The 13789-nt window shown below is 36.7% G+C and overlaps 1 protein-coding gene across 9 annotated transcripts in view; it reads right to left on the bottom strand.

Moving 5' to 3' along the window:
- The window catches only part of LOC123534070 (uncharacterized), a 56177-nt gene that overhangs the window by 14811 nt on the left and 27577 nt on the right, over positions 1-13789 (bottom strand). For 3 of the 9 annotated variants that reach the window (XM_053519396.1, XM_045316117.2, XM_045316116.2), the window contains one exon: positions 3818-3937. The exons of 5 other annotated variants lie outside the window; for them this stretch is intronic. The gene's annotated coding sequence lies outside the window, so the exon portion shown is untranslated. The remainder of the gene's footprint in view (positions 1-3817; positions 3938-13789) is intronic. One more of the 9 variants, XM_053519397.1, reaches the window with a different exon arrangement.

Genomic DNA, 13789 nt, shown 5'->3' with positions numbered 1-13789 from the left:
GTGATTACTTATGTTTGAGATTCATGGTGTTATGTACAGTAGGTGGTGGCATCCAAGTGAAGAAGCATGGGGGTGGGGTAGAGTTACAGCGATACTATATCAGTTATATGTGTGACTTTTCAACTGGTGTCCCTCCAGGCATTATTTCTACATGGGCAGAACCACTGGCTTTTTGTAAGCCAGCTGGATGGTTTCCTCACATGCAGAATTCTACATCCCAAAGGAGGTTTCCAACCCTGGGGCAAGTGATGTGAAGTCGGCGGCCTAAAACCGCTTGGCTGCAGATGCTCAAGCAACCAGGTGTAGTAAACTAATCTATGGTAGGGGGTGGCATTCAAGTTTAGTAAAGTGACCTACAGTATGGGGTGAAATTTAAGTATAATGAAGTAGTCTACAGTAGGAGGTGGTATTTGAGGAAGTAAAGTGTCAGATCTATTGCAGGCAGTGGCATTCAAGTAAAGTGATCTATGGCAGGGGGTAGCACAGGACGATGGGCTATCCACCTAGTATACAGATAGCTCAACATGAACAAAGTTCAGGTGAATTAAAAAATGTAACCTATGGTTTATTACAAGAACAAACAATTGTCTGTGTCCACAACTATTCATATATCCCAGTATCAAACACCTCTTGTGAACAATAAACCTACGATTTATTACAAGAACAAATAGTTATCCACTTCTTACATTTCAGTATCAAGGGCCTCTTGCAAGATGGCAATAAAACTTATAATTGACCAAGTCTATAAACTATCATACAACCCCCCTCAGCATTGTTGGATGATAAAAACATAAAATATTTAAGAGTCCAGCAATATATCAATATAAGAAAGAAATGATCTAAATTTTCCCAACAGAGATTGTAATCTTTATGTTTCCTGTATAAGGCAGTCTGGTGATGTCAATGGTAAAGAGAAAATAATGTAATTCAATAATACAGCAGAAGCAATGTGAATTGCAGACAGCTTAAAGTGACTCGTAAACACTTTGATCATATGAACAAACGTTTTTTTTTTCTCTATAAATTATGAAACTACCACAAGTATAAGGCTTGTAACCAAATATACTCTACTGTACTGTATTTTCAGAGAAAATAGTGGAAAAGCCTCAGTTACCAAATTATATATCTTTATATTTAAGTGTAAGAAAAATGAATTAGGGAGTGTTTTTTGCCCCTGGTGTCAAAGACCCAGGAGGCGTACAGTGGAAGAAGATTTAGTGCTTCTGTGTTTATATAGACTTGGACTCTGTTTACTTTTGCCTCTTATATGGACATGCAGCCTTTTGTCTTCATGGTGCTAGTCATACAAAACAAGAGCTGTCACTTTTAGTGCCAAATGCCCCCGAAGCATACCCAAGAATGCTACAGTTGTCTGTGCAAAATATGCAAGAATAGTATTGGTATGAATCATTTTGTGACCTTGACCTTGACCTGAGAGACCCAGGTCATAAAGCGCAACACACCTCAATATGGTTAACATTTATGCCAAGTACTTTTAAAATCCCTTGATAAATGGCAGAGTTATGGACCAGACAAGAAACAGACCCTTCTAATAGTGACCTTGACCTTGCAGCTAAGGGTCTTATTATGGGGAACATCTGTACCTTGTGTACTGAAGTCCTCCTACAATTATAGAACTTGGTATCCATGCTCATAATGGAAATTTCATGTCAGATTTTTTTTTCCAGTTTGCTTCTTGTTTTGACTTGGTATTTTATTCTACCATGCATTTACAGGGGGCATGTGTAATACACTTGTTTAATTTTATATCATTAGCCAATTTAGTGGTTGTCAATTTAGTGGCAGAGAAAATAAATTGTCAACAAATATTTAAATAAAGAATTATTTTATAATCATGTTTTACTTCATGAGGTCATTATAACCTCTCATTCTACAATGTATAATGATCTTGTGCATGTTCTGTCAATTTTCTAATGTGGTTAACAAAGGCATCAAAATTCCAACAAGTGGCCTGTTACAATTCTGCAGTACCTGTATTGCTTAGCATCCCAAGACTTTTTCAGCCTTTTTTAAGGTTTAGGAGTATATCACCAAAACACAGAAATATTTTATAAACCAATAACATCGTTACCAATATTTTACTTAACCATTACATGTTCTACCGTACTGTCCCGTACTGAAAATATTCTGAAAAAGTTGTCCCCCTTTGAAAATGAATGCCATTTGTAAAGAAATAAAAATAAACAATTGCTGAAAACTGTGTTCCACTTAATTATGTGAAATTTCAACACTCGCATGCGATTGCAAATGAATCAAAACTAACATGTGTAACAGCTCTTTGAAAATGGTGAGTTTTTGAAGGCGTTTGACTGCCCGGAAGTGGGTCCCATTCAGGCAGTCTTTTTTTCGGAATTCAATGTTTATATTAGTATACTGACACTTGTTTTGTTGTTTTTGTAATGATAGTGTGTATATTACTTATATTACTCTACAAAACAAGTGTCAGTATACTGATATAAGCATTGAATTCCGAAAAAAGAACTGTTTAAACAGGCCCCACTTCCAGACAGTCAAGCGCTTTTAAAAACTCACCATTTTCAAGGAACTGTTACACATGTTTGTTTTGATGCATTTGTAATAGCGTGCGAGTGTTGAAATTTCACATAACTAGGTGGAACACAGTTTTCAGCGATTGTTTATTTTTAATTCTTTACAAATGGCATTCATTTTCAAAGGGGGACAACTTTTTCAGAATATTTTCAGTACACACAGTACGGCAGAACATGTAATGGTCAGGTAAAATATTGGTAACGATGTTGTTCGTTTATGAAATATTTCTGTGTTTTGGTGATATACTTCTAAACCTTAACTAAAGTTTGTTTTCCTGACTCATTTTGTTATACATAAATTATACAACAAAATTAATTTTTCGGGCTGATAAAACACACGACATGAAGGTTTCACCAATACTAGCCTAGTAACAGACATATTTGTGGGCAAATATCAATACTTTTCATCCCACTTTAACATTTATGTTTGCATATCTTTTTTTAATTTTGTTTGACAATGTCACAATCAATATCATTTCAAGTTCATCCCACATCAGGAGCAACATTCAAAAACTCTTATCTTTTATTGTTTTACTTGCTTTTTCCTCCAGACTGTTTTACCTGGTCCATTGTTTTACGAATTGAAAAAATCATCAACTAACAGAAGCTGCTAAGCAAACAAAGTTCTATTAATATTACAGTAATACGGTAATGCATAATTTTTATACCACACAAGCATTACATGGGTTAAAATTTCTTGTAAAATGCATGTATGTGACATAGATAAACTTTTGCAGTCAATTGAGTCATTATAGGCCCTTCTTAATGTTCAGTCTTTATTAGTCTGGCTACTGACTAGATAATCTTTTTTTTTTTAATTTTCTTTTTGTCTAAATTTACAATTTTTTCTCTTTCAATATCTCAGCAACTAAGTTACATATGTTTCAAGAAGAAAAGGGGGATAGTTATACAAAATTTGAATAGCCTCAGGAGTTATCTTCTATTTATATTAATTAACAAAACATTCTGTCTGAACAGCTACAAAATCTTCTTTAGAAACTGCAAACACACAGGTCATAGGTTTATCTATGTGAATGCAAAATGATGTAGGAAGAGCCTGTCTAAATTTTATCTTAAACTTTAGTCTAACAGAGTTTGTGAGCAGATATCTAACATTTAGACTATGGAAACTTTGGACCACATTCATAAAGGCCAAAAGCTCCGTCAGTACTAAAAGGCCAGATAAGGTAAAAAAAAATCTGCTTCCTGATCCTGTGCTTGTGTGTAACATGCTAAATATCAGCTACCTTACAAATAAACTGTCCGGCTTCTGTATTTGCTTCAGTTTACACTGGACATGTACATTTTGAGGTCTTTTGCACTCTGACTTGTTTCTGTACACAAGCTGTTACAAGGGTTAATTCAACCTGAAGAAAAGTATTGATATGGTACACTGTTAGGTATGTAATGTATAATCATCAAAACAGAAAGTAATTTACCATATGCTTGCTTTAGCAAATACTCAGATTTATAACATGGGATCTCTAAGTAATATATATATCCAACCTTGCTTCAGTAAGTACTTATCATACACCATATGCCTGTAAAAGGAGCCTTCACATAGCAAATATTTAACTCAGTTTGTGTCAGCTTCCAGTCAAAAAGCCCTCCATAGCAAGTATTCTACACAATGGAAGTGTCCAGTCAAAAAGCCTTCCCCTAGAAAGTATTCAATACAAAAGGTATTCAACACAATGGAAATGTCAGCTTCCAGTCAAAAAGACTTCCATAGCAAGTATTCAACACAATGGAAGTGTCCAGTCAAAAAGCCTTCCCCTAAAAGGTATTGAATACAAAAGGTATTCAGCCCGCCCGCTTAGCTCAGTAGGTAAGAGCGTTGGTCTACGGACCTCTGGGTCGCGAGTTCGATCCTCGGGCGGGGCGTATGTTCTCCGTAACTATTTGATAAACGACATTGTGTCTGAAATCATTAGTCCTCCACCTCTGATAATTCATGTGGGGAAGTTGGCAGTTACTTGCGGAGAACAGGTTTGTACTGGTACAGAATCCAGGAACACTGGTTAGGTTAACTGCCCGCCGTTACATGACTGAAATACTGTTGAAAAACGGCGTTAAACCCAAAACAAACAAACAAACAAACAAAAGGTATTCAACACAATGGAAATGTCAGCTTCCAGTCAAAAAGACTTCCATAGCAAGTATTCAACACAATGGAAGTGTCCAGTCAAAAAGCCTTCCCCTAAAAAGTATTCAATACAAAAGGTATTCAACACAATGGAAATGTCAGCTTCCAGTCAAAAAGACTTCCATAGCAAGTATTCAACAAAATGGAAGTGTCAGCTTCCAGTAAAAAAACCCTCCACAGCAAGTATTCAACAAAATGGAAGTGTCAGCATCCAGTCAAAAAGACTTCCATAGCAAGTATTCGACACAATAGAAGTGTCAGCTTCTTGGATAAAAAAGCCTTCCATAGCAAGTATTCAACACAATGTAAGTCTCCGCTTCCTGTCAAAAAGACTACCATATCAAGTATTTGACACAATGGAAGTATTAGTGTCCAGTCAAAAAGACTTTCCGAGCAAGTATTTAACACAATGGAAGTGTCAGCTTCCAGTTATTAAGACTTCCATAGCAAGTATTCAACACAACAGAACTGTCACCTTCCAGTCAAAAATCCTTCCATAGCAAGTATTTGACACAATGGAAGTGTTAGTTTCCAGTCAAAAAGACTTTTGTAGCAAGTATTCAACACAATGGAAGTGTCAGTTTCCAATTGAAAAGCCTTCCCCCATCAGGTATTCAACACAATGGAAGCGTCTACTTCCAGTCAAAAAGCCTTCCCCCATCAAGTATTCAACACAATGGAAGTGTCCACTTCCAATCAAAAAGCCTTGAAGTTTCCCAATCAAGTATTCAACACAATGGAAGTGTCAGCTTCCAGTCAAAAAGCATTGAAGTTCCCCCATCAAGTATTCAACACAATGGAAGTGTCAGCTTCCAGTCAAAATGCCTTCCTTTAGCAAGTGTTCAACACAATGGAAGTGTCAGCTTCAGCCAAAAAGCCTTCCCACAACAAGTATTTAACTCAATGGAAGTGTCAGCTTCCAGTCAAAAAGCCTTCCCTTAGCATGTGTTCAACACAATGGAAGTGTCAGCTTCAGTCAAAAAGCCTTACCACAACAAGTATTTAACTCAATGCAAGTGTCTGCTTCCAATCAGAATTCCTTCCCATAAGTTATCAACAAAATAGAAGTGTCAGCTTCCAGTCAAAAAGCCTTCCCTTAGCAAGTGTTCAACACAATGGAAGTGTCAGCTTCAGTAAAAAAGCCTTCCCTTAGCAAGTGTTCAACACAATGGAAGTGTCAGCTTCCAGTCAAAAAGCCTTCCCTTAGCAAGTGTTCAACACAATGGAAGTGTCAGCTTCAGTCAAAAAGCCTTACCACAACAAGTATTTAAGTCAATGGAAGTGTCTGCTTCCAGTCAAAAAGCCTTCCCATAAGTTATCAATACAATGGAAGTGTCAACTTCCCACTTTTTTACGGTGAAAGAAGACACCAGGTGCACCAGGATGGCATATGGATAGAACCATCGACCTTCTGCAAGTCAGTATGATGACTTCCTCACATGACCATGGGGACATAATGCAGAGCTCAAGACTGAATATTTCATCCAACAAAATGGCCAGCTTGTATTTTTCATTTAAAATCAGTAAATCAGACTTTTTTTAAGCAAAAGAAATAAATAACCATTAGTAATTAGTTGGTCAGTCTGTCTCTACTCAAACAAACAGACAACAATTTCAATCTAAATTTCCTTTTATGTCGTCTGAGACAATCTCTAATTATCTACAACTTCTATTAGACTACTATACAATTATCTACAGAATCTTCAATTAGTGAGAAAGATTACTTCCAACAAAAGTTGTTTTTGTAAAACAAAAACATAAGGCGGCTGCAATAGCCTGTCGGAAGCAAGTGGGTATGTAACTTTATATGATGTGACCTTGACCGTTGACCAAATGACATCAAAAACAATAGGGATCATCTAATGACTAGGCAACCATACTATGAAGGCCGACAAAGCAATCTAAAATGATTGAGCAGAAACGCATTTTCAGTTTGGGCTACTGTAACCTTGACCTTTGGCCTACTAGCACCCAGAATAATAGGGTTCATTTACTGACCACAGGCATTTGTTCTATTTAGTTTGATGACAGTAGGCTTTCAAAACTTAGTCTAAAATATCTAATTACTTTTTTATTCTATGTCATTGACTTACTGACTTTTCAATACACTAGAAGTAAATACTGGAAGCTTTACCCTGTTAAATTTCTAAAATGGACTGGTCCATCATTCAGTTTGGGCAGTACCATTTACTATTGAAAGGGATGTTCACTGAAAATTTATTGACTGAATAGCGAAAAGTGCCGACCATGATCAGCTGCAAATTAAGGCAAAACCACTTGCCGCCAGCAGGCTAAAGGTAATAATTTAAATGTACATTTTATACTTGAACAATGGAAAGCACAATGTGGCTTGGGGACTTGGAAAAAACCTTGATAAAAAACTGAAACAGCTTGCTGAAATTGACACAACAAGAGCTGTCACTAATGGTGACAAATGCCCCTGCAGCACCTTGACCTTGGACCTGGTGACCTTGACCTTTGACCTGGTGACCCCAAAGTCAGTAGGGGTGGTGTACTCAATAAGTACTATCAGTATGTGAAGTTTGAAGGTCCCGGGTGCAGTGGTTCCCAAGTAAAGTGCCTTCATGCAAAAAGTTAACGTTGACCTCTGTGACCTTGACCTTTGACCTGGTAACCCCAAAGTCAGTAGGGGTGATGTACTCAATAAGTACTATCAGCATGTGAAGTTTGAAGGTCCTGGGTGCAGTGGTTCGCGAGTAAAGTGCCTTCATGCAAAAAGTTAACGTTGTGACGAACGAACTAACGAACAAACGAATGGACGGACAGTTGAAAACTAATATGCCTCCCTTCGGGGGCATAACAAGAGCTGTCTGATGACAGCGCGCTCGACTATTCGAAGAATTGATTGAAGAATGGGGTCAAAATATTTCCACGGATATTCAGACAAAAAAAAAATAGATTAGAGAAACAATGTTCCTGTATTACTTTGATTTCGATAAGTCTTGCACTAAATGGCAATATATGAGCCAATTTCAGAGTCCAAAAAGGGCCATAATTCAGTCAAAATACTTATGTACTCTTGCCTACAGATGGAAATCATAATGATAAACAAGTGTTCAAAGTTTAAAAGCCATATGTCAAATAGTTTTGACAAAATATGGACTTGTATGAAAACAGAACCAATTTCAAAGTCCAAAAAGGGCCATAATTCAGCCAAAATAGATGACAGAGTTATGTTCTCTTTCCTACAGATAAAGACTATTATACTAAACAAGTGATAAAAGTTTCAAAGCCATATGTCAAACACTTTACAAAAAATATGAATTGGTAAGAAAAACTTAACCAAGATTTCTAAGTCAAAAGGGGCCATAATTCAGCCAAAATCCTTTATGGAGTTATGTACTCTTGCCTATAACTGGACATGGTGATGGTAAACAGGTGTTGAAAGTTTCAAAGCTTTATCTCAAAAGACTTTGTCAAAATATGAACTGGTACGAAATATTAACCCAGATTTCTAAGTCAAAAAGGGCCATAATTCAGCCAAAATCCTTGATGGAGTTATGTGCTTTTTCCTATAACTTGACATGGTGATGGTAAACAAGTGTTGAAAGTTTTAAAGCTTTATCTCAAAAGACTTTGTCAAAATATGAACCGGTACGAAAAACTTAACCATGATTTCTAAGTCAAAAGGGGCCATAATTCAGCCAAAATCCTTGATAGAGTTATGTGCTCTTGCCTATAACTGTCCATGATGATGGTAAACAAGTGTTGAATGTTTCGAAGCTTTATCTCAAAAGACTTTGTCAAAATGTGGACTGGTACGAAAACTTAACCCAAGGTGTGACGCCGACGCCGACACCGTGGTGAGTAGGATAGCTCTACTTATTCTTCGAATGGTCGAGCTAAAAATGTATATCATAGGTCAGGTATCACATGTGGATATTCCTTTTCATGTAATCGAAGTATTGTATTTATTGAAAATTAAATTCTAACACAACCAGCAAATAACCTATATACACATAGGAGAAAATCAATCAACGGTTATTTTGCGATAACCCATGTGCGTGCAAAGTAGTGACGTCACCCTCCATGTATAGAATGATCCAGGTGCGTAGCATGAAGTGTAGTTCATGTTGTAAAAAGTAGTTACCATTTTTTTCTAACACTGTTGATACTAGGATGTTGTGTTAGAATCGAAATAAGTTCCCAAGCGTGATTTCGTGATATATTCTTACGCATAAGAACTCAAAACACGGGTTATTCTACGATAAACCATGCTTGGGAACTTATTTCTTAATTAACCCAAATAAATATGAACCAATTTGAAAATTATGCTTAATCAAATTGTTAAACCAAATTCCTCAAACCGAATTCTCTAACTATAACTTATTTATACATTCACAGCTGTAAGCAAATTATTCATTTCTGTTCCAGGAACATCTTAACATCATTACAATAATGGCTTTTAACTAACTGTCTTAATGCAAAATTAATCTTCTACATTGAATGCCAAACAGCAACACTTGATAAAACAAGAGGACCATGATGGTCCTGAATCGCTCACCTATCCCCACATGACCCAGTGTTGAACTGAGTATGACGTCGTTATTTCTATTATTTGACAAAGTGACCTAGTTTTTCAGCACATGTGACATAGATATCATCAAGATAAAAAATTCTGACCAATTTTCATGAAGATCCATTGAAAAATATGGCCTCTAGAGAGGTCACAAGGTTTTTCTATTATTTGACCTAATGACCTAGTTTTTGAAGGCACGTGACCCACTTTTAAACTTGACCTAGATATCATCAAGGTGAACATTCTCACCAATTTTCATGAAGATCTCGTGAAAAATATGGCCTCTAGAGAGGTCACAAGGTTTTTCTATTTTTCGACCTACTGACCTAGTTTTTGACGGCACATGACCCAGTTACGAGCCTGACCTAGATATCATCAAGCTGAACAGTCTCACCAATTTTCATGAAGATCCATAGAGAAATATGGCCTCTAGAGAGGTCACAAGGTTTTGCTATTTTTAGACCTACTGACCTAGTTTTTGACCCCACGTGACCCAGTTTCAAACCTGACCTAGATATCATCAAGATGAACCTTCTGACCAATATTCATGAAGATCTCATGAAAAATATGGCCTCTAGAGAGGTCACAAGGTTTTTCTATTTTTAGATCTACTGACCTAGTTTTTAACCCCACGTGACCCAGTTTCGAACTTGATTTAGATATCATCAAGGTAAATATTCTGACCAATTTTCATAAAGATCCATTGAAAAATATGGCCTCTAGAGAGGTCACAAGAATTTTCTATTTTTAGACCTACTGACCTAGTTTTTGACCGCACGTGACCCAGTTTCGAACTTGACCTAGATATCATCAAAGTGAACATTCTGACCAATTTTCATGAAGATCCATTGAGAAATATGGCCTCTAGAGAGGTCACAAGGTTTTTCTATTTTTAGACCTACTGACCTAGTTTTTGATCCCACATGACCCAGTATCGAACTTGACCTGGATATCATCAAGGTGAACATTCTGACCAATATTCATGAAGATCTCATGAAAAAAATGGCCTCTAGAGAGGTCACAAGGTTTTTCTATTTTTAGATCTACTGACCTAGTTTTTACCCCCATGTGACCCATTTTCGAACTTGACCTAGATATCATCAAGCTGAACATTCTGACCAATTTTCATGAAGATCCATTGAGAAATATGGCCTCTAGAGAGGTCACAAGGTTTTTCTATTTTTAGACCTACTGACCTAGTTTTTCACCCCACGTGACCCAGTTTCGAACTTGACCTAGATATCATCAAGGTGAACATTCTGACCAATTTTCATGAAGATCTTGTGAAATATATGGCCTCTAGAGAGGTCACAAGGTTTTTCTATTTTTAGACCTACTGACCTAGTTTTTAATGGCACGTGACCCAGTTTCGAACTTGACCTAGATATCATCAAGGTGAACATTCTGACCAATTTTCATAAAGATCCCATGAAAAATGTGACCTCTAGAGTGGTCACAAGCAAAAGTTTACGGACGCACGCACGCACGCACGGACGGACGGACGGACGACGGATGCCGCGCGATCACAAAAGCTCACCTTGTCACTTTGTGACAGGTGAGCTAAAAATCTGAACAGGTTGCTGAAATTGAAACAAAAATGCATATCATAGGTCAGGACTATCACATGTGGCCCTGGAAACAAATGTTCCTTCTGTGTAATCGAAGTACTGTATTGATGAAAAATTATATTAACCCATATTCTGCTAAATTGTTAAACGAAATTCCTCAAACCAAAATGGTCTTACTATTCATCTATATTAACCTTTCACCTGCTGGTGGCAGGTAACTCTGCCTTTGTAACCAGAGCAAACCAAGATCAGCCTGCACATCCATGCAGTCTGATCATGGTCTGCACTGTTTGCTATTCTGTCAGTAATTTTCCAGTGAACACCTCTTCAAATAATGAATGGTACTGTCCAAATTGGAAGATGGACCAGTCCATTACAGAAATTTAGCAGGGTAAGGGTTAAATTTTATTTTGTTGAAAAAAATCATTCACAGCTGTAAGCAAATTATCCTTTCCAGATTTCTGTTCTAGGAATATCTTAACATCATTATATGGAAACTAATGGCTTAACTAACTGTCTTAATTAATCAGATTTTGATAGTCATTAATTAATAACTGATCATTCCCACTTATGTATGATCATAGAATGCCTAATACCTAGATTTAGATTTTTACTAGAGGTATTTCATAAGTCCTGACTGTCAAACCAAGGGTTAATTCTAAACACACTTTAAACCCGAACACACACTTACTAGTCTTGTCTACTGACTGATATGAATATAAGAACTATTGTACATATATATACTACATTTCTCAAAGACTTCTACTGATAATCCTGTATTTAGCAGCAGCTCCGTTCGTCAGAACTGCATTTAAGTACAAATGTGATGACCTCCCTTTGCCCACCTTAGTTGTGCAACCAAGATAGATTGGAAATAAATAAATACTGAATGTGTAAGCAGCTTTAAAACTTGCCTTTTTGTTCAGATTGTTTAAATACCTCAATAACTTTAAAATGCAAAATTTAATATTGAAATCCTACAAAGTACTCAGCTTTTTAAACAGGTTCATATTGAAGAATGCCATTATAAAACTTTTATATGAGACAGCGCACTTGACTTTTTTCAGAGCTTGACTCTGAATTAGAGCTTTGCCAGTAAAAACTTTATAAAATTTTAACCAAAAAATTCGAAGTTAAAAAGGGCCGCATAACTTTGTCAAAATTCAAATCAGAGTTTTGGGGATTGTTTCTCCTGGTGTAGACTTTGATAGTAAATAACTATTTTAAGCTTCAAGTCAAGAGCTTTGATATTAACAGAGATATCTGATTCATCAAAAACTTTAACCAAACAAGAGGACCATGATGGTCCTGAATCGCTCACCTCTTCCCACATGACCCAGTTTTGAGTATGACGTCGTTTTTTCTATTATTTGACATAGTGACCTAGTTTTTGAGCTCATGTGACCCAGTTTTGAACTTGACCTAGATATTATCAAGATAAAAATTCTGACCAATTTTCATGAAGATCCCTTGAAAAATATGGTCTCTAGAGAGGTCACAAGGTTTTTCCTATTTGACCTATTGACCTAATTTTCGAAGGTACGTGACCCTCTTTTGAACTTGACCTAGATATCATCAAGGTGAACATTCTCAATAATTTTCATGAAGATCTCATGAAAAATATGGCCTCTAGAGAGGTCACAAGGTTTTTCTATTTTTATACCTACTGGCCTAGTTTATGACCGCACGTGACCCAGTTTCGAAACTGACCTAGATATCATCAAGGTGAACATTCAGATCAATTTTCATGAAGAGCCATTGAAAAATATGGCCTCTAGAGAGGTCAAAAGATTTTAATAATTTTAGACCTACTGACCTAGTTTTTGACCGCAGTTGACCCAGTTTCAAATTTAACCTAGATATCATCAAGATGAACATTCAGACCAACTTTCATACAGATCCCATGAAAAGTATGGCCTCTAGAGAGGTCACAAGGTTTTTTTATTATTTGACCTACTGACCTAGTTTTTGATGGCACATGACCCAGTTTCAAAACTGACCTAGATATCACCAAGGTGAACATTCTGACCAATTTTTATGGAGATCCATTCACAAGTATGGCCTCTAGAGAGGTCACAAGGTTTTTCTATTTTTAGACCTACTGACCTAGTTTTTGACTGCACATGACCCTGTTTCGAACTTGACCTAGATATCATCAAGATGAACATTCAGACCAATTTTCATACAGATCCCATGAAAAATATGGTCTTTAGAGAGGTCACAAGGTTTTTCTATTATTTGACCTACTGACCTAGTTTTTGATGGCACGTGACCCACTTTTGAACTTGACCTAGATATGATCAAGATGAACATTAAGACCAACTTTCATACAGATCCCATGAAAAATATGGCCTCTAGAGAGGTCACAATGTTTTTCTATTATTTGACCTACTGACCTAGTTTTTGAAGGCACATGACCCACTTTCGAACTTGACCTAGATATCATCAAGATGAACATTCTGACCAATTTTCATGAAGATCTCATGAAATATATGGCCTCTAGTGATGTCACAGGGTTTTTCTATTTTTAGATCTACTGACCTAGTTTTTGACCGCACATGACCCAGTTTCGAACTTGACCTAGATATCATCAAGATGAACATTCAGACCAACTTTCATACAGATCCCATGTAAAATATGGCCTTTAGAGAGGTCACAAGGTTTTTCTATTATTTGACCTACTGACCTAGTTTTTGACAACACGCGACCCAGTTTCGAACTTGACCTAGATATTATCAAGGTGAACGTTCTGACCAATTTTCATGAAGATCTTGTGAAATATATGGCCTCTAGAGAGGTCACAAGGTTTTTCTATTTTTAGACCTACTGACCTAGTTTTTGACGGCATGTGACCCAGTTTCGAACTTGACCTAGATATCATCAAGGTGAACATTCTGACCAATTTTCATGAAGATCTTGTGAAATATATGGCCTCTAGAGAGGTCACAAGGTTTTTCTATTTTTA

This window comes from Mercenaria mercenaria, chromosome 12 (assembly GCF_021730395.1).
Source record: "Mercenaria mercenaria strain notata chromosome 12, MADL_Memer_1, whole genome shotgun sequence".
In the NCBI taxonomy this organism is placed as follows: domain Eukaryota; kingdom Metazoa; phylum Mollusca; class Bivalvia; order Venerida; family Veneridae; genus Mercenaria; species Mercenaria mercenaria.
The sequence above is the reverse complement of the archived record's forward strand: the minus strand, read 5'-3'. Positions and strand labels throughout refer to the sequence as shown.